Here is a 24,131-nt window from a genome sequence, read left to right on the forward strand (position 1 = left end):
TTTAAAGCATTTTTCAGAGCCTAACAATTACACAGGCTTTTATTTTGTACTGGAAAAAGCATGGATGTTCTATGTGAGTGATTTATTTAGGGACTTTGGGAAGGTAGCCTTGTAACTTGAACTTCCTGGGACTTTGCTGAGTAGTGTCATAATTATTTCAAAGCCAGAATAATAAAGTATTATCTGAATATGAAAAAAAAAAAAGTGTTCTAGAGAATTCCCTGGTGGTCCAGTGGTTAGGACTCTGCACTTCCACTGTAGAGGGCACAAGTTCGATCCCTGGTCAGAGAACTAAGATCCTGCAAGCTGCATGGTGCAGCCAAACAACAGCAACAACAAAAACAAAAACGCTTGTGGAGGAGAGCTGACTGTATAACTTGTATAAATTTAAATTTGCTGTACTTAGAGAGTTATACCTTTTATATGATATAAAATTAAATGTATGTAATTATTGGTCTTGTTTCTTTACCCTGCATCCTACATCTCTGCCATGACTTCATGAGACAGAGGCAGGACTGACAGTGGGTTAGTTCCTAGGCCTGAAGAGGCCTGGTGTGTTTCTGCTTGTCCTTTTGCACCTTTGCCATCCCCACGGAAGAGTTTTCCCTGGGGAACTGCTGCCCTTCAGACTAAACATCAGAAAGAATGCAACACAAAAGGCAGCAAAATGTCAACAGGCTAGAATTAGACTCTCTTTTTACCCTGCCTTTCTCCCAGAGGAAAAAAATTAGAGCTTTATCATCCAAATCTTCTGAAGAAGCATAAATTACATTCATTCTCGGTGGGGGCGGGGTGGGGGGGGGAGTACTAAAGAAATGAAATAATGAACTCTGTGCAATAGAGTAATTCATATTTGTTTCTCCCAAGAAATGACTATATCAGAGTGCCTTGCACACAGTGAATGGGCAATAAATATTTGTAGAATGAAAAAAGGAACTCAACTCAGCTCTCCTGGCTTCTGCTGCAATTCTTTGTTCTTAGTCTTTCCTTCCCTTCTGAGACGAGCTTCCTTCCTCTCCACTCCCAGCCTCTCTGCCTCTCTGATTCCTCCTTCTCCTTCCCTACCTCTTTGTCATTCTCTCTTTTCCTTCTCCCCAACTCTTTTTCTTCCTATATTTCTCTCCTCTTCTTTCTTCTTTCTCTTTTTCCTTTTTAGTTTGATATTGCCTCCACCTTTCCTTCTTTCTGCTCCCCTTCTATTCCCTTGGGATTTCTCCCTCTTAGCTAAACATACTAAATAGTTATCTGTTTGTTTTTCATTGTAAAGTTTCTCAGAGAGCAAAGGGACCAGGACGCATGCTTTGGTAAACAAATTTTGTCCTTTTTTCATTTACTGAATGTTTGGGGAAAAGGAGAAAATGTGATCTGAGCAAAGTAAAAGAACCTCAAGGTTTTATGTGGTGGCTCAGTGGGTGGCTGGAATCTATTCTGTGAGCCTAAATGTCACTGGTTCAAATCCTAGCTGAAGAATGTGTATTTGGGGACTTGCCTTTTTGTTTTCTTTTCAAAATGCAGTTTATTTAAAACCCATATAAGGTTAAAAAAAAAAACTTCCCAGCATCTTCAGTATTGAGCTCAAGAATGAGACTTGTTTGTTGGTAAACAGGGGCAGTGGTCAGAGCTGGTGGGTGGGATTGGAAGGTCTGAGTCTGTAAACTGGTAAAAAGGGTAATGAGAGATAAACATATCAGTGGTTTACACACAGCCTCTGCTGAAGCCTGGGCTAACGTGTATCTACATTTTTTGACTCTCCAGTCTGACTCCCCACAGAACTTCTGTTTAAGAGGATTGTTTGATTCTTGACTCTCAAGCTGAGCATTCTATTCTCTGTACTTTTAAAAAGTCATAGAATTCTGAGATGAAATTATCTTCCCATGTAGGATAGGAAAGGGAGGGAATTCTTGCCCTCAACAAAATCTCAGTGGGAAGTGTTAATAGATTACTCCCCTGACCTTTATTGGAATTTAACCATTAAGCATCAAGAAATTGTTCTAGTCTCCTTATGTTTTCTCATTTTACCCCTTTAACCCTCAAAATACACTCCTACCTACTTGTCCATTATCTTTAAAAATGGACAGTATCTAAATAAAATTCCCAAATTGTAATTCAACATGGAATATCTTTCAAAAGTTTTCTAAAAAGCATTTATTTTTCTTTTTAAAGTAATTTAACCTTAAAGGTCAGTTTTCATTCCAATCCCAAAGAAAGACAATGCCAAAGAATGCTCAAACTACCCCACAATTGCACTCATCTCACACGTTAGTAAAGTAATGCTCAAAATCCTCCAAGCCAGGCTTCAGCAATATGTGAACCGTGAACTTCCTGATGTTCAAGCTGGTTTTAGAAAAGGCAGAGGAACCAGAGATCAAATTGCCAACATCCGCTGGATCATGGAAAAAGCAAGAGAGTTCCAGAAAAACATCTATTTCTGCTTTATTGACTATGCCAAAGCCTTTGACTGTGTGGATCACAATAAACTGTGGAAAATTCTGAAAGAGATGGGAATACCAGACCACTTGACCTGCCTCTTGAGTCTGAGTGAACTCCCGGGGTTGGTGATGGACAGGGAGGCCTGGCCTGCTGCGATTCATGGGGTCGCAAAGAGTCGGACACGACTGAGTGACTGAACTGAACTGAACTGAACTGAACCTTAATATTTTCCCAGGAAACCAAGTGGATACATTTGCAAATGGCTCATTGTGAAGAAAATATTATTTCTGCTCTTGGGTAGGACTAGCCTCTAGTTCCAAAGCTTTTCTTTTAAAAAATTTTTTTATTATAAAATAAAACACAGAAACCAAAGACAAGACAAAGAAAATGTTCACCTTAATCAGTAATTCTAAGGCAAACACTATTTCAAATCCTGAAAGATGATGCTGTGAAAGTGCTGTACTCAATATGCCAGCAAATTTGGAAAACTCAGAAGTGGCCACAGGACTGGAAAAGGTCAGTTTTCATTCCATTCCCAAAGAAAGGCAGTGCCAAAGAATGCTCAAACTACCACACAATTGCACTCATCTCACACGCTAGTAAAGTAATACTTAAAATTCTCCAAGCCAGGCTTCAGCAATATGTGAACCGTGAACTTCCTGATGTTCAAGCTGGTTTTAGAAAAGGCAGAGGAACCAGAGATCAAATTGCCAACATCTGCTGGATCATGGAAAAAGCAAGAGAGTTCCAGAAAAACATCTATTTCTGCTTTATTGACTATGCCAAAGCCTTTGACTGTGTGGATCACAATAAACTGTGGAAAATTCTGAAAGAGATGGGAATACCAGATCACTTGACCTGCCTCTTGAGAAACCTGTATGCAGGTCAGGAAGCAACAGTTAGAACTGGACATGGAACAAGACTGGTTCCAAATAGGAAAAGGAGTACATCAAGGCTGTATATTGTCACTCTGCTTATTTAATTTATATGCAGAGTACATCATGAGAAACTCTGGGCTGGAGGAAGCACAGGCTGGAATCAAGATTGTGGGGAGAAATATCAATAACCTCAGATATGCAGATGACACCACCGTTATGGCAGAAAGTGAAGAAGAAATAAAGAGCCTCTTGACAAAAGTGAAAGAGGAGAGTGAAAAAGTTGGCTTAAAGCTCAACATTCAGAAAACAAAGATCATGGCATCTGGTTCCATCACTTCATGGGAAATAGATGGGGAAACAGTGGAAACAGTGGCTGACTTTATTTTTCTGGGCTCCAAAACCACTGCAGATGGTGATTGCAGCCATGAAATCAAAAGACGCTTACTTCTTGGAAGGAAAGTTATGACCAACCTAGACAGCGTATTGAAAAGCAGAGACATTACTTTGTCAACAAAGGTCCATCTCATCAAGGCTATGGTTTTTCCAGTGGTCATGTATGGATGTGAGAGTTGGACTATAAAGAAAGCTGAGCACTGAAGAATTGATGCTTTTGAACTGTGGTGTTGGAGAAGACTCTTGAGAGTCCCTTGGACTGCAAGGAGATCCAACCAGTCCATCCTAAAGCAAATTAGTCCTGAATATTCATTGGAAGGACTGATGCTGAAGCTGAAACTGCAATACTTTGGCCACCTGATGCGAAGAGCTGACTCATTTGAAAAGACCCTGAGGCTGGGAAAGATGGAGGGCAGGAGGAGAAGAGGACAACAGAGGATGAGATGGTTGGATGGCATCACTGACTTAATGGACATAGGTTTGGGTGAACTCCGGGAGTTGGTGATGGACAGGGAGGCCTGGTATGCTGTGGTTCTTGGGGTCGCAAAGAGTCAGACACGACTGAGCGACTGAACTGGAACTGGAAGGCAAATACTTTTGTAATCACCATTGAGTTAAGAAACAGAACTTCAATACCTATTAGGAGTCCCTTCTGTCTATTGCTTCCCAATCACAACCGTTTCACCAACAACAAACAAGTAACCATTATAGTAACCACTTTCACTTCCTTTTTAAAAATGGTTTGACCACACAAGTGTTCTCCCCTAGACAGTATAGGTTTCCCCCTACACACATACATGCACGTTTGAAAAAATTGAACTTGTCTTTTTTTTTTTAACTTTACAAGTTTTCTCTTGAAGAAATGAGGCCTTTTGACCTGTAGTCCTCTGTGGTCAGGACTTCACAGATTGTGTGATTCACGGTGCAGTTCAACATGTCCCTCTGTTCTCTGTTTCCTTTAAATTGGCAACTATATCTCAAGTCTAGACCCACTTTAGGTTCCATCCGTCTAGCAGCATTTTAGGTGGTGCGGTGGTCTTCCCTCGGGAGGCATGTAATATCGAATTCTCTCTTTTTATAATCTTAGGACCTATTGATGCATAATACCTGTATCTATTAATTCACAGGGGACAGCAAAATTAGGATATTCTATCATTTCTTTTTTTACTTCATAGTGGAATATTCTGATGTGGATTCACTTCCCTTTATCTCCTATTTGGTTACCAAAATAACCAAACTTAACTTTTTAAAGTTCCCTTAGAGGAAAGACCCTGTGGTTATCATCTTTGTAATTCTCTTGGGGTCCTACACCTTTGGACTATGGTTGTATGTTTATTGATTTTGCAGATGAAACAGTCCTATAAATGAGACTAAATGGCATACTGAAGTTGTATGTAAAGCATATGTACATTAATAACGATTTAGTAGCAAATTCTAGTCACTAGGAACTTAAAATTCTTGCTTCTCTGGTTGATTATGTACTTAAGGTCCAGTCTGTTTCCTGCTGGTCATAAGCCTTTGTGACTTTCATGAAGAGATTGCTACTGAAGGTGAACAGATGAAAGTGAAGTACAAAAGATTCTTGTGAATCTACTTTGGGTCAATATGCAGAGTTCTGGCCCCTGCTAAAAAGTCAGAAATAGTCATTTGCATCTATATTTGAGCCCAATTTTGGACTCCCAAACATAAGTGATTATTCTTTGATAAAGTTTCATTTGATATGTCTGCAGGTCTAGAGATTATACAACCTAAAGCATTTAAAGAAATTGTTTTTGCAAATGTAATTCTTTTGAGTGAGTTAAAAAATCTTGGCATTTGGGGGTTTGTTTTTATATTTACTACATACAATGTAGTATGTAGAAAGGATAATTAGTTTCTTATATGATTGATAATAGCTATTACTTTAAAATATTTTCATTCTAAGATTGAGTCAACCATAATTTACTTGGTTTTAACAGTTGAAGGCATTTAGGGTGCTGTCTAGAAGTGCTCAGGAGTTCACCTGGAAGCAGGTCGAGCTGCCATTCACTCAAGGAATGTCAAGCAAGAACTTTGGGGTCAGCTGGTCTGAGTTTTCAGCCCACCAGAACCACTGAGTAGTTAAATGACCTTAGATACTTTACTTGTTTATGTCTTGTTTTTCTTGTTTGTGAATTTGAGTAGTAAAATCTATCTCCCAGGTGTCAACCAAAAAATTACGCAGGAGGCTACAAATAAGAAAAGTTTACTTAGAACTCTAACTGGGGACACATAGATTTGGGTAACCCTGAAGGAGGGTTCCTGGTAAGAAAAAGAATCAGATCACATCAGATCAGATCAGTCGCTCAGTCATGTCCGACTCTTTTCGACCCCATGAATCGCAGCACACCAGGCCTCCCTGTCCATCACCAACTCCCGGAGTTCACTGAGATTCACATCCATCGAGTCAGCGATGCCATCCAGCCATCTCACCCTCTGTCGTCCCCTTCTCCTCCTGCCCCCAATCCCTCCCAGCGTCAGAGGCTTATAAACACAAAAAGCCATGAGGTTGTTAAAAGTTGTCTGGCAAAAAATGGTGATTAACTCCAATGCAAGTCAGAAAAATACTTGTCTTTAAGGAATCATGAGTTTTTTAGGGTGAGAGTCCAATAGGTAGATAGACTGTCAGCAGTCTCTGGCAAATGTTCTGGATTACTTCATCAGATCAAAAGGTCAGATTCCATCCAGACTGAGCATGCATAAGTCACATTTCCTCAGTGGCCTCCTGGCTCCATTTTAGAGAGCTGTCTTAGCAATACCAGCTTCATTTTTTCTTTCACACAAGGCTTTTGAGAAGTTGTCATGAGAAATACTGTGGAAAGTGCTTTGTAATATTTACTGGTAGTACATGTTATATTTTGGAGAAGGCAAAGGCAACTCACTCCAGTAACCTTGCCTGGAAAATCCCATGGACGGAGGAGCCTGGTAGGCTGCAGTCCATGGGGTCGTGAAGAGTCGGACACGACTGAGCAACTTCACTTTCACTTTTCACTTTCCTGCATTGGAGAAGGAAATGGCAACCCACTCCAGTGTTCTTGCCTGGAGAATCCCAGGGACGGATAAGCCTGGTGGGCTGCTGTCTATGGGGTTGCACAGAGTCAGCCACTGACTGAAGGGACTTAGCAGCAGCAGCAGCAGATGTTATATTTAAGGAACTTAAATAACACAATCAAATGAACTATATTGCCTTTTGAACTGGCCATTGTGACAATCGAAAATTTCTGGTCTGCCAATTTGACATTAAAAACGTTTCAACTCCAGATACAAACACATCTGAGAGATTCAGGTTTCGGAGATTCATTAAATTAGAAATAAATTGATAAAAATCAGCTTTCTATGACCATACAGTTTTCATAATCCATCTCCTTAATGTCTACCCCCAAAATATCAGATCTGATACGCTATTCATTATATGAAATTTGTTTTTGTTGTTTACTCGCTCAGTCGTGTCCGACTCTTCGTGACCCCATGGACGCTCATTAACAGTTTATGAAATTAGAAGCAAAAATAGAATAATTTACTCTTAACTCCTAATTAAAAGACACAATAGTTAGCCTAATTCTCCAATGTTGGGTCCAGAGTTTTGTAATATATTACAAATTTGCTGAAAGAAACCTTTCCATAAAGTGAGAATTTGTTTCAGGAACTGCCTTACGTGAACATCAGAAAAGTTTTTTCTTTATTTTCACTCAAAGGACAAGAGAAGTGAAATATTTCCTGCCATATCAGTAAATAAGGATGTCACAGTTATCAGCAATTGCAGCCCTCCAGTGTAAGCCAGTGAGCTTTGAGGACCCTCAGGAAGGAGAAGAATACGTGCTATCTAGCCGCCATCAGACAATGGCCACTTCCCACAATGAGCCCTGAGGAAAGGAAGCTCAAGACGTGTAGACCTTGGATACTGGCTCCAGATGCTGAGGTGCGTATGAAAGGAATGATTTCAGTGAGCCCAGACTCTTGCATCTTTCCATACAGAGAAAAGCGCTAAATTCCTTAACTTGGAATATTTGGTTTTCTTTAACAATAATCATTTGATGTTCAGACTGCCTGCCCTTTGTTGCAAAATGGTATAACCTGGCTCCTCTCCCTCACCTCCTCGCTCAGCAGTAACCCTAACATCTCAGGGTTACTTGAGATGCTTGCTGTCTCCTGGGTTTGAAGTCCTAAAACTTCCCACCAAATAAAACATAACTCTCAACTTTTAGGTTGTGAATTTTTTTTTTTAAGTCAACAGACATAACACTGTACTATATAGAAATGGAAATAAAGGCTTTAGTTTGAACAGTTCTCTATGTTAACTCTGGTTGTAAAGCTTGGATCCTGTAACACTTTCAGATTGGTTTATATTTATCTTTACTATTGAACACTGTGAGAGAGACAATGCTGTGTTTACCAAATCTTTTTTTCTTGTTCCTTTTCCCCAGCACACAGGAAGTTGTACCTCCCAGCCTTCTGGGAGTCAGTCAGGTTTGGCCATGTGACTAGCTCAGGCCAATGAAAGGTCAGCAGAAATGAAAGGTCCATAACCGGAGGAGGCAAAGAAAAGCCTTTGCAGAATCCTCCAGTGTAGCTCTTCTGCCGTCTCTGATGTGGAACCTCACATTGGGTCGGCAGAGCCAGAGACGGAAGCAGCTGGAAATGCTGAGTCACCACGTGGAGGTGAGCTGCCCTGGAGAGTCACCTGACCTACAGGTGACTAGTGCAGTACTATATATAACCTAGCCCATCCTGATTCAAACACAGGTGTTGTTCAGTTGCTAAGTCGTGCCCAACTCTTTGCGACCCCATGCCAGGGGACTGCAGCATGCCAGGCTCCTCTGTCCTTCACTATCTCCCGGAGTTTGCTCAAATTCATGTCCACCGAGTTGGTGATACTATCTAACCACCTCATTCTCTGCCACCCTCTTCTCCTTTTGCCTTCAATCACTCCCAGCATCAAGGTCTTTTCCAATGAGTTGGCTCTTCGCATCAGGTGGCCAAAGTATTGGAGCTTCAGCTTCAGCATCAGTCCTTCCAGTGAATTTTCAGGGTTGATTTCCTTTAGGATTGACTGGTTTGGTCTCCTTGTTGTCCAAGCGATTCTCAAGCAACACCACAATTCAAAAGCATCAGTTCTATGGTGCTCAGCCTTCTTTATGGTCCAACTCTCACATCTGTATATGACTACTGGAAAAACCATAGCTTTGACTAGATGGACCTTTGTCAGCAAAGTATAGTCTCTAGGTTTGTCTAGCTTTCCTTCTAAGGAGCAAACATCTTTTAATTTCACGGCTACACTCACCCTCCGCAGTGATTTTGAAGCCCAAGAAAATAAAATCTGTCACTGCTTCTACGTTTCCCCCTTCTATTTGCCATGAAGTGATGGAACTGGATGCCATGATCTTAGTTTTTTGAATGTCAAACACAACGCTGGATGCTTTACCGTCATTATAAGTGAAGTGAAAGAACAGAATTCAGTAATGATCCTCTCTACACTCTAAGATAAAATTATAATGAACAAACTATAGCTTCAATTTTTTTAAGTTGTTGCCCTTAATGAGGCAGTTTTGCTATATAAGTATCCAGCTACCACTGCAAGCTACTAGAATAAGATATTTTCTCTTATTCCTTCCATTGCAACTCTAATCCTAACCAGCAGCCCTAAAACTAGTTCTTAGACTCTTAAGTAACAAAAAAGTGCACTCAAAATTTAAGAAATTGTACTATTATTAACTTAATTGGTTTCTGACAATTTTAAAATAATACTTTGCATAATCAGTATAACTTTTATTAACTTTTAAAAGTGTAGAGCATGGGAACCCACTACAGTATTCTTGCCTGCAGAATCCCATGGTCAGAGGAGCCTGGCGGGCTACAGTCCATGGCGTCACAGAGTCGGACATGACTTAAGCGACTCAGCACACAGCATGCACTCAGTAGAAGGCACGACAGAAAGGACTGGCTATTTCTGTCCTTTTATATGCTTTATAGGTCATGGAGTATACATAGATTTTTTTGAGTGTTGAAGTATTTTACTCATAACACAATTTTCCAATAATTTGCTTTAGGGTGAATAAAAATTTGTTGAAAATTCAGCTTTGTTTGCCATCATTAAACTCAAGATTTGAGAAAAACGTGGAGCTTTTCACCCTCCTTTCGGTCAGAATGCATATCCAGTATAGGGATTTCCAAGCAAAACGTGTTTAAAGAACTCTATTATTCTTATAAACTTCTCCTTCCAGATATTATGTAAAGATCCGGGCTTCACAATTTTCTAAAAGTGTTGGCTGTCCTGGGTTCGATCCCCGGGTTGGGAAGGTCCCCTGGGGAAGGAACCGGCTGCCCACTCCAGTATTCAGGTCCGGAGAATCCCAGGGACAGTATAGTCCGAGGGGTCACAAAGAGTCGGACACGACCGCGCGACTTTCACAGTCACTCACACATTGGCTGTCCCGGGGCTGCGCGCGCTTATTTCGCCATTCAGATATAACTACTAACTTTTCCGTTTCAGACTTTCAATAATTGAAACAGGGCATCCGCAGCTCAGAAATTGACCTCTCGCGGCTGTGCAAGATGGGGAGCGCCCTCCCCGGCGCCGTGGGGCGTGTCGGGAAGGAAAGGGGACACTCCGTGGCCTGCGGCCCAGGGGGCGGGCCTGATCCCGGCCTTCCCGGCGTGCCCCGCGCGGCGAGGGGGACTCTTAACGTGAAGCGCCGGGTGACTCAGCCGCGTGGCCGCGCGAGCTGGGGCAGGGAGGTTCGGGGCGCGCGCCGCTGCGGCACGGCCGGTCCCCGCGGCGGCTGCTGGCGGCGCCGTGAGCGCGCGCGCCTCCCAGGCGGATTCGGGCCCCGGGCTCCGGAGCGCGGCGGGAGCGTCAGGTAAGTGGTCCGACGCGAAGAGCCGGCAGGGTGAGTGCGGCGGCGGGCCTGGCCCCGGGAAATGCCTTTGTGTCGGGGGGTAAGGGGACCCGCTCCTCAGGACGGCGCTCGGGCGGCAGCCCTCCGGGTCGTACCCCCATCGAAAGGCCGCGGCGGTGCTATCATCTCGAGGAAAAACGTTGGCAAACGGGTTCCAGGCGCCGGTTTTCGTGCTGAGGGTAAAGCCTGGTAATCCGGGGAAGAAGAGGGGATCGCTTTGCGTGGACATAGGTCTACACATTCGGGGGACAGCTGAAGTATAACTTGACTTTCCTGCAGGCCTTTGGTGTTTTTATCCTAAAGGAGGAGAAATAGTGAGAGCTCGGGAGTGTTTATAGATAAAACACTTGCCTGCGTGTTTTTGTTTTTGTTTTCTGGCAATTCATTGAATTCACTAAAAATTAGGTAGTTGGGTCGGACTTCTCGCTCTTTGCACCCCTTCTTCAAAATCTTCCTTCTCTGCCACCCACAAATTACCAGCTTTCATCGGTGCTGAAGAGCTGGGGGAGACTGAACTGGTAATTTTCTTTTAAATAAAACCTTACTTTTTATAGCGTTGAGTGTCTTCAGTTCTGCACTATTCAAAAAATCTCTTCTCTTTTGGAGTTTGTGATTCTTTCTGAAAATTCCGGGATTGATCCGATTTATTTTTAAAGGAGAAACCAGTGAATAAACTAGCAAGATAACAGGCGGCAAGGAACTGTTAAACCCGGTTATGAAAATGCATTTTTCAGGCCCTTTAATTGTCCCCCTCTTAGCTGTTAAACAACTAGGAGCAGCTGTTACCTGAGAAATTAAGAGTTTTTAATGGTCCCCAAACAGTGCTGTTATCATAGCTGAATTTGATTAATCCAGTCAAAAGAACTTCATTCTCAACTTATTCTCACCCTCCCTGCACATCTGGGACAGTTCTTAAACATGAATTTGCGCCTTGAAAATGTAAATACCCCCCCCCAAAATGTAAATACCCGTCTCCCAATTTTTTGTATATATTAAAATTGTTTATATAATTTTAAAGATTACTTTCCACTTGCAGTTATTACAAAATATTGGCTATATTCCCTGTGTTGTACAATAACATCCTTGAACCCGTCTTATACCTGGTAGTTCTCGCTTCCCACTCCCCACCCCTTTGTTACCCCGCTGCCACCCTGTGATCACTAGTTTTTCCTCTATATCTGTGAATTGGCTTCTTTTTTGTTACATATTGGTTGTATTTTTTTTTACATTCCACGTATCAGTGATACCATACAGCATTTATCTTTCTCTGTCAGACTTTTCACTTAGCATACTGCCGTCCGAGTCCATCCATGTTGTTGCAGATGGGCAAATTTTGTTTTTCATTTTTAGTTGAGTATTAGTCCATGGCATATATTTATTACCTCTTTATCCATACATCTGTTGATTGACATTTAGGTTCCTTCCGTATCTTAGCAATTGTAAATAATGCTGCTATGAACATTAGGGTACGTGTATCTTTTCCAATTAGTGCTTTTGTTGTTTTTCAGATGTATCACCAGGAGTGGAATTGCTGGGTCACATAGATCTCATTTTAGTTTTTGAAAAACTTCCGTACTGTTTTCCATAGTGAGTGCACAAATTTACATTCTGACCAATAGTGTAAGATGATTCTCTTTTCTCCACATCCTTGCCAACATTTGTGTTCTTTTTGATGCCAGCCGTTCTGAGAAGTGTGCGGTGATAACTCATGTGGTTTTTATTTGTACTACTCTCAGAAATTTGATTCTGGAAATCAGTGATGGGTCCTGAGTCTGCATGTTAAGCAAGCACCCCCTTTCTGGGTCTGTTATTGGTGATCCAGGGACCACACTTAGAGAAACAGCAAAATAGACTGGCCTGAGAATTTTTAGAACTGGCCAACTTCCTTATCCTTTTGTTGATTTTTATTCTCCTTTGTCCCCTAGCCAATCATAAGCCAAGAAGGTCTGAATCTTTAGAAGGAAACTAAAGAGTGCTTTCTTGGACTCTGCCATCAGGGTGAGTGAGTGAAAGTCACTCAGTCGTCTGACTCTTTGAGACCCCATGGACTATACAGTCCATGAAATTCTCCAGGCCAGAATACTGGAGTGGGAAGCTGTTCCCTTCTCCAGGGGATCTTTCCAACCCAGGGATCACACCCAGTTCTCCCGAATTTCAGGCAGTTTTTTTTTTACCGTTTGAGCTACCAGGATATTGGGGTAGGAAATACATATTCTAATGCCTTAGAGATTACTGTGTACTAAGTTGCTTCAGTCATGTCCAACTCTTTGTGACCCGACGGGCTGTAACCCGCCAGGCTCCTCTTGTTCATGGGATTCTCCAGGCAAGAATACTGGAATGGGTTGCTTTGCCCTCCAGGGTATCTTCCCAACCCAGGGATCGAACCTGCCTCTGTGACGTGTCTTGCATTGGCAGGTAGGTTCTTTACCACTAGCCCCACATTGGAAGCCTGCCTTGGAGATAGTCTGTGCCTGTTAATCTGTCCTTTTATCTTTCAGGGGCCTGCTTCCAGTATCATCAGCTCATTAGAAATGCCATTAGGCTAAATCTCCCCCCTCCCAACTAATTTCAGTTTTCTTCCCTTTAGAACCAGGACAGCTAATGCTGTGTAATTCTCATCTGGCCTTGAACTCAGATTTCCTGTTATGTAGCAGTACCAGTAGCATTTACAAGGGCTTTCAGTTTATCTGAACATTAATTCAGTCATCAGATACCCCAGTAATGCCTATTTTGTAGTAGGCCATTTTAGCAACAACATTACAAAGATGTCACAGGGTTGCATTGCTCCCTTGAGGCAAATATGAAGGCTGGATAACCTCTGCTGCCGAAAGCTTTTTCTGTTTCTTAGTCCTTCAAATATTAATAGATGTGTAGGGATGAGCTTAGAGTTAGGCTATGTGTTTTCTGACTTTTTTTTTTTTTTTTTTTTTGTCTTTGGTTTCTTCTTAGTGTCTCACTTTTGTTCCTAACCTATTTCTGTTGATTCACAAAATACTGTTGTCTTTCCTTCTATAACCTGGGCTTCTTGATTATGGCGTCTTCCTCAGGGATGGGGGAGGCTGTTGGGCTGCCATCTATGGGTCGCACAGAGTCGGACACGACTGAAGCGACTTAGCAGCAGCAGCAGCTGCCCCTGAATCTGTACATGCCTACTCCTCCTTGGCTAACTGGAGTAAAAAGTGTAGGGAAATTGTTGGAATGCTGAATGATTTCTAGTTGGAAGACCCAGAGTCATGGAACTGTGAGGCTTAGAGATATAAGGGAACCTATTACAAATTTATACGGTGCAGTCCTCTTGCTTTTTTCCCCCCCGCCTCTTGCCTTTTAAGATGAGGAATCTAAGAGATGAGATGGCAGAGTGAGGACCCCTGGCTCCTAGCCCAGTGTTCTTCCCACTAAATCATCTCAAGAAAAATGCTTCAAAAATGGAAACGGTTTAGAGAAATTCAGTTATAAGTAGATGAAGAAAACTGAGACTTTCACATGAATACAAAAGCGATATTTGGAAAAATGGAGATGGAAGGAGAGTGTGTTCTAACCACATAAACCAGGAAGAGTAGGAATACTAAAATAAGGAATTCTGAACCTTGAAATAATGAGCAAATAGTTCTCTTGTAATCCCAAGAAATGTTATGAAGTTGGTATTTTTTTTAATTCAGTAAAGGTTAAGTACATTGAATTTTTATTAAATGTTGGATGTTTGAGCAAAGTCCAGAATTTTTTGAACTTGCCATGTAACTATACTGTTGTTCTTACCCAAATTATTAGGTATCTCTGTTGGAGACAGAAAGTAAGACTGATCTAACTGCTAATCTGATTCCATATACCTCTTATGAGAAATGAGATTTTTGGAATAGTATATGCATTTCTGGAATAGTAGGAAAGAAAGAAGTACAGATGAAAGAAGAGAACCCCATGCTATTTTTCTTAGAGTCCCCACAGTAGATGTTTTTGGATTGTTCTTGTATATTCAGGAAGGTAGAATTAGAAATAGTAAGGATTTGGAACTTTCCTGGCGGTCCAGTGGTTAAGACTCTTCACTTCCCCAGCAGGGAGTGAGGGTTTCATCCGTGGTGGGGAAACTTAAGGTTCAGCTTGCACCAGGGTGTGGCCGAAAAAAGAAATAATAAGGACTTATTAATTAGTAGACATTATTATGTACCAGACTGATTAGTAGACATTGTTTTGTACCAGACTCTTCACTCAATGTGTCTACATTTCTCATTTAATTTCCTCCATTTTATAGCCAACGAATCTAAGACATAAAGAGCTTAAGTTTGCCCAAAGTCATACACCTGTCAGTGGCTGAGCCAGCGTTCAAGCTTAGACCGACTCCATCAATTAATACTTATGCTCAATAGTGCACTCCTTATTCTTCACTGGGCAGTGGTTAAGAATGTGGGCTTTGGAGCCAGTTTTTCCTGGGTTTAAATCCTAGCTCTTTCATTTACTAGCTTGGACATTCATCAGTTTCTTTCTCTGAAATAGAGGTTGTAATAGTAGCTACATCAGAGGGTTATTGGGATTGAGTTAATTCATGTAAAATGCTTTGATCTACACCTGACTATTGTGAGTTCTCAGGAGATGCTGATTGTTAATTGGTTTTTTAAAAATAATATACGATACTGTTGATATTTTCTTTAGATTTAGATTGTCCTTTCAAGTGTTGAAATGTTAAGGCTTTTATAGTGTAGATATAAATTAAACTTTCTTTCTTACTGTAACATGGGGGAGGCAGGGCTTACTAAAATTTTGGAAAGCACTGGGGTGTAGTACAAAGATCTGTGACATGATTTGGTTAAGGTTACTAGAGAAAGTTCACCTTTCTTAGAATAAAACAACTAATGCTCTATACTTCTATAGGAGGGCCACAGTATATACCTTAAAACCATGTTAGATTCCTTCAGTGTATTGGCCTTAAAACTCTTTTGGTGGGAAAGGATAAAATTTTAATTTTTGCAGTTATATCTATGTATTTGTTTGCTGGGACTGCCATAACAAAGTACCACAAACTGTGTGGTTTAAACAGTAGAGTTTCCGGAGGCTGGAAGCCCAAGTTCAAAGTGTTGCTGGGGTTGGTTTCTTCTTAGGACTTGCTCCTTTGCCTGTGGGTGGCTGCTTTCTCCGTGTCTTCACATGGTCGGTCTTCCCTCTGTGCCTCTCTTGTCCTCATCTCTGCTTAAAAGGACACCAGTTGTATTGGATTAGGGCCCACTAATGACTTCATTTAATCTTGAAAAGTGAGTGTTAAGTCACTCAGTCATGTCCACTCTTTTAAAGAGCCACCACCTCTTTAAAGGCCACATTCTGAGGATTTAGGGTAACAGACTTCAACATATGAATTTTGAAGGAAACACAATTTAATTTAGCTCATAGCAGTCTGTTTAGGGAATTAAATGCCAGGTAATCTGTCCCTGGTGGCTCAGTCAGTAAAGAATCTGCCTGCAGTGCAGGAGACCTGGGTTTGATCCCTGGGTGGGGGAGATCCCCTGGAGAAGCGAATGGCAACGCACTCCAGTATTCTTGCCTGGAGAATTCCGTGGCGAATTCCAGAGGAAGCTGGTGGGCTGCAGTCTATGGGGTCACAAAGAGTTGGATACGGCTGAGCAACTAATACAGTCTGAACGTTCTCCACCTTGGGACTTGAGGATCATGCTTTATCCTGTGCCTGCCCACATGTCCTGCCTTCCACCTGTTCCTTAGAGCTTGCTGTTGAGTCCCCTAAGAAGCGCATCACACCTCCACCTTAAGTCCTTGTGTTGGATTTAAAGCTATCAAGATTATTCTGTCATCCTATTGAGTAATCTGCTTGAGAAACTATTTCATGTATTTAACCTAAATTCCTAATTTGTCTGGTATTCCTAATATTTCTTCTTGAATCTAGATGGAAAAAATGTCAAGATCTCTTAAGTAGTGATATGTCATTTTCCTCTTAAACTTTAAAAAATTTAAAGTAGTCTAAGATTTTTTAAAAACTTCCATCATTTTCTCAAAGAGTTCCCTGTTTTTAGAGGTACATTTTCCTTTTATTTTTCTCATTTTAAAAGTAGTTAACACATTCATTTTAGAGACTTTGGCATAGTCAATAAAACAGTTTTTTAAAAATCACATATGATAAGCCTGTAGTTAAGGTAGAATATTAATATTTTTAATCTTTTTCTATGACTAGATTGTTTCAACTTGCCTTTTTAAAATCTAGTGTATCAGTACTATTTCATGCTATTTTAGTTATTATAAAACATTTTTAGTCTTTTCATGTGATGAATTATATTAATTTTTAGAATGTTAAGCCAACCTTTGTATTATCCTTTTTTATGTATCTGGGTTTTTTTTTTTTTAATAATTGGTATAGGATTTTTGTGCTTATGAGAAAAAGTCATCCATAATGCTTTTTGGTAATGTCCTAGTGAAGTTTTGAGTCAGTGTTATATGCAGGCCTCAGAAAATGAATTGGGATGTATGCCCTGTTTTCCTGTTCTCTGGAAGAGTTTATATTGATAAGATTGATACAATTTCTTCCTTTAAAGATGTGGAAGAATTTGCTAGTCAAGCCACTTGGTCCTGGAATTTTCTCTAAAGGATGGTTTTAATTGTGGATTATGGTTCTATGTACTATTTATATACCATCAAAATAATATATATCATCTATTTGTATATAAATACAGGCACATATATATTAAGTTATTTGTTGAAGGGTGTTAGTGTATACCATGTGGAGATTGGACTAGGACAAATTTTTTCTTCCTCAGAGAACCTCAGTTCTGCTCTTAAAGCCTTGGAATTGGTTGGATCAGGCTCACGCACATTATCTAGGATAATCTTCCTTATTTAACCTAAAATGATTAAATACTTTAATCACATCTACCAAAAAACTTTATAGTAACACCTAGATTAGCATTTGATTGAATAACTGGGACTGTAGCTCCTGGGCTGACATCTAAAACTGACCATCACAGCTCCTCCACAGTCTTGGCTCTCTTGCTAGTTGTCTGATGCCTTCAAACAGATGTGGGTTTTTTTTGTTTTTGTTTTCTTTTTTGGTTTCACCCATCCCATTCTGATGGATGCATTATTCTAGGGGATAGGACTTACCAATGCATGGAAGTCATGGTGGGAGCAGGGAGGAAGGCAGACTTCAACTTGGCACAAAGGAAAAAAAAATCCCCCCCCCAAGCGTTAGTGGCCAACAATAGGATGAGCTAATAATAAGCAAGAGATTCTTTATTTTGGAATATTTTTAGTTAGACCGGGCTGAACTAATGGTGTTTTTGTAGTCCTAGATGGAAGGTGATTTGGACCCCAGATCTTTTTGAGATTTATGATTGTGGGGGTAAAATTGGGAGCCCATCATCATCAGGTGACCAGCATTTAAAAAAAAAAAAAACACCTATCATTTTCTGTCACCATTATTTTATAAAAGAAAAGACATTTAATATAAAAAAATGAAGTAAAACTTAGTTTAGGTACCAAGAAAGCATTAAACTAACATCTGCCACAATTCTTTAGTTCACATTTTAATATTTTTTAAATCAGGCTGTGTCTTAAAATCATGTATGTAATATGATAGCACTTTCTTGAAACACTGTTCTTAGATTGATGTCTTAGTCAATGTCAGTTGTCTTAGAATTGGGATAATAATTATGTTTGTATGCATGCATTACATTATCTCCGTTGCCCTCATTTTTGCTATGTCAGTGAAAACTTCTGACACTGATTAATACTGGTCCTTGAATCATCTTCTGACACAGTGACTGTAGATTGTCTCCAGAATTTTCAACATTTGTTCTATTGCTACAGTACTGCTTCATAGATCTGTCCCCTAAGACCTTCAGATCTTGCCATACAAGAACTCAGCCTTTCTTATCAAATGGCCTACTATATTGAATAATACATTTAAAATTTAAAAAATTGTACACCCTTGTACTATTTAAGACATTATTGCTAATAGTATAGATCTTGGAAATTTCCTGGAAATTTGCCATTAAGTAATCTTAACTTCAGTGTCTCTTCCTGTTATATACCTTGGATTGTTCCTAGCTTAAAGTTGTCATTAGAATGAGCATAACTAGTTGAATCCATTAAAAGATAGAAGCACCCTGTGTGGAAATTACAGAATTTGATCTACTCTGTTTTTAGGTAATAAAGTTGAGAGTTATAGCAGAATTAAGTAAGGTCTTAAATTGAACTCGGAACTCAAGATTGTAAAATCATCTGCTATCTGGAGTTAATTGATTTAGAGGTTGTTTCAAAGCAACTATTTAAACAGAAAAGGTGCTAGGGGTGTTCATTACTGGCACGGAAAGGTCATATGTCTTGGCTCCAGATCTTTGGCTTGAGATCATATCTCCAAACTTGGGAAACTTAACATAGACTTCATGAAGTAAATCAGAAGTAAATCTCCAATAGGCAGAGATAGCACAACTTAAGGGTACCATGCGTTTGACTCTGAAGCCAGAAGCCTATGTTTGAAGCCTGGCTGTACTATTTATTAGCTGTGCGACTGTGAGAACTTTTCTTAACTTCTTTATTACTCAGTTTCCTCATCTGTAAATGAGGATAATAATAGCAGCTACTTCATAAAGGTTTTTTGTTGTTTTTGTTAGTATTAAGTTAAATAACATTTATAAAGTACTTAGAATAACATGTAGCAAATGATATATGTTAAAATCAACAAAGGTTAGTCCATCTAGACTTAAGATGGACTGTTTGTGGTAATTTGGCATATTGAATCTCAACTGATTAATTAGTGATTCTAATGTAGAATGTGTTCTTGAGTAATTGGGTTTAGATTTGGTCATTTAAGGATGTAAGAAAACTTTGCATCTTGAAAGGGGTTGCAGTATTTAAAAACTTCTTCAGATAAATTAATGAATCTAAGTTTAAGGATTTACTGAAGGTTTTTTGAGTACTTTAAGACTGGCTTGATAGGCAGTTGAAGTACTAAAACGCAAAAAGAGCATGTTAAAAGATTATGCTGCTAAGTCGCTTCAGTCGTGTCCGATTCTGTGCGACCCCATAAACGGCAGCCCAACAGGCTCCCCCATCCCTGGGATTCTCCAGGCAATAACACTGGAGTGGGTTGCCATTTCCTTCTCCAATGCATGAAAGTGGAAAGTGAAAGTGAAGTCGCTCAGTCGTGTGTGACTCTTAGCGACCCCATGGACTGCAGCCCACCAGGCTCCTCCATCCATGGGATTTTCCGGGAAACAGTACTGGAGTGGGGTGCCATTGCCTTCTCCCTAAAAGATTATAAGTATCATTAAAAATGAAATATCAAACTTAGGATACTGGGGATTCAACTGTATTTGTCTCTTTTTTGTCTTATTAGTGAGTAAAAAAGTTATTCTCTAAATCCTTTTGTTTAATAGTTCTTTTAATTAGGTGATTTGATAAAGTTGTAAAGGAAATTGTTTAAAGGCCTTTAGACAATTACTAATTGAATGTAAGGTCTTTAAGTCTTAAATTCAGGTAACTGTAATACAGTCTTCTGGCACAAAAGCTGTTTTTGGACCTAAGTTTATTGGCAGAAAGGCTATCAGAGCAGTAAGTTAGGAGCGTCAAGTAAAGGAGACAGGGAAGTGTATCCAAGCAGTTACAATCTCACCACTGCCGTCCTTGTGCTTTTATCTGCTAGCCTGGCCTCTGCCAGCAGCTCATACGCGGAAATGAAGGCCGGCGGGCACGCTGCCTTTCTCCCCTGCATCTCCCAGCTGCTACCCTTCTTTCTGTCACCCCACTGAGATCCTGTCTCGTCTAGACAGTTCCAGTAACCTCTTACTCTCCTTGTCCATCTGTGGTTATATTTATTTTAAAGCAACATGTTGAATATGAAACTTCTCTATATAAAAACTTCACCTACAAGACAAAGTCCTTAACTCTATTTTACTTTATAATTCAAGGCCTCTGTAAACTAGCTGCAACTTATTTTTCAACCTGTGTTCTCCTAGGGCTGTTCTGTACAGCCATCTAAGTCGTGTGTTGTGTAGCTCCTTAAATGGTGGTGTGCGTGGGGTTCCCTGAAGTTGTATGGTATGATGGTTACTCTGTTTTCTGCCACCCTTTTGTATTAATCCTTCACTCTGACCTGGCTGGTCTACCCCTCCACTCCTTTCTTATAATAATAAAGCACCTTTTCACTCTTACTTTTCTACCTGTTATACATCATTAACCCTGTTTTATGCCCTTTCTTTTCTTTAATAGGTAGAACCAAAGTTATACATCTAAGAACCAAAGTTCTCCACATCTAAGAGTGGAGTATTAAACAGCCATTAAAAGAATGAGGAAGATTTCCAGTCACTCCTGCGGGGTGAATTTTGAGATACGGTGTTAAGAAAAATAGCAAAGTACAGAACTGGATATGGTATTCCATCTTTTGCATGAGAAACAGAAGAATTAAGAATTTATATGTATATACACATATTATCTATAAAGAGAAACATGAAGGATAAACAAATTAATAAAACTAGTTATGTGCAGGGAATAGATAGGAAAATACTGGAGGGGATGGGAGAGATATCTCTGAGCATTCCTTTTTTGTAACACTAACTTTTGAACCGTATAAATGTTTTACATAATCAAAAAATAATGAAAAATAAGCTATAATTGAGTGATTAAAAAACAAAAATGAACCTAAATTACAGGACATACAGAATAAAATAATATAACTAAAAATAAAATAAACATAGCATGCTGACGATACATCCCTAGTGAAATGTAATTCAAGGACAAAAAGAATTAGCCCCCAAAAGACAATTAAACTTAGTGGGTTTAAATGTTAGTAACATTAATGTTATAGTTTTAAAACTGAATTATGAACCAAGATTTTCATTGTGAGAGAAAAGATATAGTACTAATATAAAATAAGTAAAGAAAAACCATAATGTCAAATTTGAGGTGAAAATATCAGTATAAACTCTGTTTGTGTTTTAAAAAATCTCCAGGTTTGCTTCTAAACCATTTCAGTAGACTGTGACACCCCAATAGATAAGACACCTGGTGTTCACATCTTGATTTATAAATGCTTTTGTCCATTAAAAAGAAGAAAGTCTTCTGGAGAATTGGCTGACTGTAAGTCAGGGTCAGAGATGGTGAAAGGTGAGCTTAGAAAACTTATATAGGAAGTAGCCTCAAAAAACCAATAGCTGCTGCTGCTGCTAAGTCGCTTCAGTCGTGTCCGACTCTCTGCGACCCCATAGACAGCAGCCCACCAGGCTCCCCCGTCCCTGGGATTCTCCAGGCAAGAACACTGGAGTGGGTTGCCATTGCCTTCTCCAATGCATGAAAGCGAAAAGTGAGAGTGAAGTTGCTCAGTCTTGTCTGACGCTTAGCGACCCCATGGACTGCAGCCTACCAGGCTCCTCCGTCCATGGGATTTTCCAGGCAAGAGTACTGGAGTGGGGTGCCATCGCCTTCTCCAAAAACCAATAGAATTGTGTTTAAATGACAGATGAAGGCTTGAAGGGAATCCCACTAGCCATACCTGGGACAATTTGAACCAATAACTGGAGAAGTTTAAAAAAAAGATGGTAATGGATCATTTTAATGCATTATATTAAAACAGATCTTTGAGTTCATAATTAAATTTTAAAAGGAAGATACAGGGAGAGTGAAGTAGTAGTTCTACTTCACAGAAGAATGCTAGACAGTAAATGTAGGAAGAATGATAAAATTAGAAAGTCATCATTTTGTAGTCCCAAACGTAAATGTATTAATAATTGGTTTGGGCAAGAATCATCAATAGATGCTGAAACCCCTGGGTGAAAAGTTACTGGGAGATAGTATATCAGATCTCTTTACAACAGAAAGAGCTGTTGCCACCACTTCATCCACATAATCAGACATTCCCTGTAGTGGGGCAGCCTGGCATTACGTGACTCTGATGTGATGGCAGTTTGAAGGGTACAACTGTATTCTTGTTTAAAAAAAATTTAATTTGTATCACATCACATGGAAACAATGAGATGGATGTTAGAACTGACCTACACTTTTTAATTTAAAATAATTTTTATTGAAGTATAATAGATTTATAATATTTTATTAGCACAGCAAAGTGATTCAGTTATATATTTTTTCAGATTATTTTCCACTGTAATTATTATCAGCTACTGAATGTAGTTATGTGTTAGATGGTGAATCCTTGTTGTGTATCTATTTTATATGTAGTAGTTTGTATTTGTTAATCCTGTTCTCCTAATTTGTCACCCCTCCTCTTTCTGCTTCGATAACCAAAGTTTGTTTTCCATGTCTGGCAGTCTGTCTGTTTTGTATATAGATTCATTTGTATTATTTTTCAGATTTCACATGTAAGTGGTATCATAATTGTCTTTCTCTGACTTAGTATGAAATTCTTTAGGTCCATCCTCCATGTTGCTGCAGATGGCAATATTTCATTCTTTTTTATGGCTGAGGAGTATTCCTGTGTGTGTGTGTGTGTGTGTATGCGCATGCATACACGCGCACACGCATCTGTATCTATATATCACATTTTCTTAAGCCAGTCATCTGTTGATGGTCCCTTGGGTTGTTTTCATGTCTTTGCTGTTGTACATAGTGCTGCTGTGAACACTGGGGTACGTGTATGTTTTTGAACTAGTGTTTTTGTCTTTTCTGGATATGTGCTCAGGAGTGGGATTGCTAGATCATATGATGCCTCTATTTTTAGTTTAAGGAAACTCCATACTGTTTTTTGTAGTTGGCTGCGCTAATTTATATTCCCACCAACAGTGTAGGAGGGTTCCTTCTCTGACCTAGACTTTTTTTAAAAAGTCAATTTCATGTAAAACAGCTGTCCCCCAAATTGCGGTGGTAGGGACAGAGGATGCAGAATATGAAAGATTCAGAACAGCCAAATGTAAGGGATGAGCCTTGATTGACTTATGGATCCCAAAAAAGATGATGCAAGAAAATACTAGGCCAGTTGAGTAAATTTGCTTATTGGTTATATGTTAGATTATGCAGATGTTCCTTTTCTTAGACATGAGAGCAGTGCTGCTGCGTGTTTTTAAGAGAATGCTCTCATGCTTAGAATGTGCTTGCTGAAGCAACTTGGGTGAAGTGTTGTAATGTTAACTTTTAAGTGATTCAGAAAAACTTGTGTGGTGGGGGAGCAGATGATCATTGGTAAATCTGAAGGATATATAAGATTTTACTGGTTATAATAACTTTTTCAATTTTCTGTAGATTTGAAAAGTTTCAAAAAAATAATGTTGAGGAGAAAATCTTTGCTTCCGAGCCCAGCTCAGATCTTATCTCATATGAAGACTTCCTTTCCCAACCACACTGTCTAGAGGTGATTTTCGCTCCAACTTCGGTGTTTATTTTATAATCCCCGAACCTGAGTGCCACATAAGAGCTGCCTAAGAAGCTGACTGTTTAATTTTTAATCACAAATTCCAGACTCATTGTAAGAATAGGCCCGAGAATCTGGAACCGCTGGTTTGAACCACCTGTTCTATTACCTAAAGTTGCTTGTCTTTTTCATATAGCCCCACCTCCTCAGTGGGAGCTTGGGGCCAAC

At 39.8% G+C, this 24,131-nt stretch overlaps 1 protein-coding gene across 12 annotated transcripts in view; it reads left to right on the forward strand.

Moving 5' to 3' along the window:
- The first annotated feature begins 8,143 nt into the window (after positions 1 to 8,143).
- KCTD20 (potassium channel tetramerization domain containing 20) overlaps positions 8,144 to 24,131 on the forward strand; it is a 38,400-nt gene continuing 22,412 nt past the window's right edge. For 6 of the 12 annotated variants that reach the window (XM_086371404.1, XM_086371398.1, XM_086371399.1 and 3 more), the window contains exon 1: positions 10,427 to 10,576. The gene's annotated coding sequence lies outside the window, so the exon portion shown is untranslated. Of the gene's footprint in view, positions 8,379 to 10,426; positions 10,795 to 12,119; positions 12,203 to 24,131 lie in introns of those variants that run through there. The other 6 variants (XM_086371402.1, XM_086371406.1, XM_086371405.1 and 3 more) reach the window with 5 other exon arrangements.

This window comes from Bos grunniens, chromosome 23 (assembly GCF_055505025.1).
Source record: "Bos grunniens cultivar Pamir isolate PY7600 chromosome 23, Bosgru_T2T1.0, whole genome shotgun sequence".
In the NCBI taxonomy this organism is placed as follows: Eukaryota; Metazoa; Chordata; class Mammalia; order Artiodactyla; family Bovidae; genus Bos; species Bos grunniens.